Source organism: Penaeus japonicus, unplaced genomic scaffold (assembly GCF_977035675.1).
Source record: "Penaeus japonicus unplaced genomic scaffold, GWHDUDI00000001_assembly GWHDUDI00000010, whole genome shotgun sequence".
NCBI lineage: Eukaryota > Metazoa > Arthropoda > Malacostraca > Decapoda > Penaeidae > Penaeus > Penaeus japonicus.
This window is the reverse complement of record NW_028234412.1, coordinates 39,797,377-39,800,337: the sequence shown is the minus strand read 5'-3', so window position 1 is coordinate 39,800,337 and position 2,961 is coordinate 39,797,377.

The following is a 2,961-nucleotide window of genomic DNA, read 5'->3' as shown; positions in this document are numbered from 1 at the left end:
CATTTAAGACATTTCACACCTTAGAAAAAAAAAAAGAAAAAAAAAATTAATCAGCTCATTATTAAATTTACAAAAAACAGAGGAAATATTTAGAGCAGTAGAAGAATATCCTTTAATATGTACAAAATGTGTTCTCTTTTTATTACGACAACAAATATGTTACCATAATCACACTATGAAACAAAGCACATTCCTTCTTACAGAATTGCAATTATAATGATAAAATATAACGCACGTACATGTTCTTTCCCTCTTATCTCTTTATTTACGATGACCTGGATATAAATACAGGGAGACAGACGGAAAGATCATTGCCCTTTGCTTTGTAAAAGATAGATTGTTAGATTAGTTTATCTTATATATGTATTATATATTATGTATCATATATTTGTATGTGTGTGTGTGTATATATATCTAAATATTATATATAATATATATATATATATATATAATATATATATATATATATAAATATGAATATATATATATTAATATATTATATTTATTATGTATATATATATATATTATATATAAAAATATATATATATAATATATAATAGTAGAATATATTTAATATAAATTAATAAATATAATATATATATATATATTATATATATATATATACATATATTTTTATGTATGTAATATATAATATATATATATATATATATAATATATAATATATATATATATATATATATATGTGTGGGTGTGGTGTGTGGTGTGTGTGTGTGTGTTTGTGTGTGTGTGTGGTATGTGTGGTGAGTGTATACACAATCAAAATATATAAAAATAATAATATATATATAATATATATATTTATATAAATAATATATAATAAATATAAATAATATATAAATGTGTTTGTGTGGTGTGTGTGTGTGTGTGTGTGTGTGTGTGAGTGTGTGTTATACATATATATATATATATATATATATATATATAATATATATATATATAATATATAATATTTATCTATGTTGGTGTGTGTGTGTGTGTGTGTGTGTGTGTGTGTGTGTTTATCTTACCCATTTGTCTATCCATCTTTCATGTCCAGTAATAATCTCAACAAAGACACATAAAATTTAAAACACATAAAAATTACGGCTTGTTTCTAATCCATTTTTTCCCCTTTTATCTCTTTCTCTCTCTCTCTCTCTCTCTTTCTCGTTTTTCGGTTTCCACTTTCTCATCATTTTTTATCATAATTCCGCATACTCTTGCTAAAAAAAATATAAACTTTCTGAACTGGTCTGTGATATATATACGGACGTATATGACATGCATACAGAATACGTGTGTGTGTGTGTGTTTGTGTGTTTGTTTGTGTCTGTATCTGTGTGTGTGTTTGTGTGCGTGTGTGTGTTTGTGTGTGTGTGTGTGTGTTTGTGTGTGTCTGTGTGTGTGTTTGTGTGTGTGTGTGTGTCTGCATTTTCAAAGAGAAAAATAACTTTTTTATATGTAAGCATATACCTACCTATCTATCTATTCGGTGAATAGCAGATAATTATATAGATAGATAAAACTACAAACAAATATACGAATACCTACAATATGTACATATACACAACCATCCAAATAGATTAAGTCAAAATCACCAAAAAAGAATGACAATCATATTTATTAATTGGAACTTTCAGATACAATATAATCATTAATTTCCAAGAAGACAACCAACTTTTAACTCGAAGTGACTGATTTAAATTAATTTCAAGTAACAAAGATAAAGATAAAGTTACGAGACCTTAAGACAAACGAGTAGTTTTGATAATTTCGTTAGAGGTAATTAGTAGATTATTAGATAGATTAACTGAGTAATTAGTTTGTTGGTAAATAAGCAATTTAGTATGATTAGTGTTTCCTATACGTGGTGTTACTATTTGCCTCTTGTGTTGGCAAGATTGGGCAATTTTCTTTGAAATGAGATTGGTTGCATTTTCTGTACTCTGATTCGTTGGTTTTCTTGTAATATTGGTTACCTTTCCTGTAAGATTTGATACCTCTTCGTAAGATTTATTACCTTTTTTGTAAGATTAGTTATCTTTCCTGTAAGATTTATTACCTTTCTTGTAAGATTTATTACCTTTTTTGTAAGATTAGTTATCTTTCCTGTAAGATTTATTACCTTTTTTTGTATGATTGGTTACCTTTTTTGTAATATTGGTTACCTTTTTTGTAAGATTGGTTACCTTTTTTGTAATATTGGTTACCTTTTTTGTAAGATTGGTTACCTTTTTTGTAATATTGGTTACCTTTTTTGTAAGATTGGTTACCTTTTTTGTAATATTGGTTACCTTTTTTGTAATATTGGTTACCTTTTTTGTAATATTGGTTACCTTTTTGTAATATTGGTTACCTTTTTTGTAAGATTGGTTACCTTTTTTGTAATATTGGTTACCTTTTTTGTAATATTGGTTACCTTTTTTGTAAGATTGGTTACCTTTTTTGTAATATTGGTTACCTTTTTTGTAATATTGGTTACCTTTTTTGTAAGATTGGTTACCTTTTTTGTAATATTGGTTACCTTTTTTGTAAGATTGGTTACCTTTTTTGTAATATTGGTTACCTTTTTTGTAAGATTGGTTACCTTTCCTGTTATGTGATTTGTTACCTTTTCATGCAATGTGATTGATTAATATTTGCATACCAAAGCTTGCAGAGTTGCATGCAATAGACTCAGGAATAATGATAACATAGAATTGTCTCTTTTTATATTATTTACATCTATTTCTATATACATTATAGAGGGAACTGAAGCGAAATATCGTTAAATGTGGAAAAGGTATATGAAGTCGAGTGCTTTATTGCGTCATTGATAACCATTTGACGTAAATTGATAAACCGAAGTAGTTGTGTTTCGTCTTTTATATGCAGATAGATATATAGATTGAAGGATAGATAGATTGAGCGAGGGGGGGAGGAGGGAGGAAGAGAGAAATTTCGCATGATTTTCAATTTAAA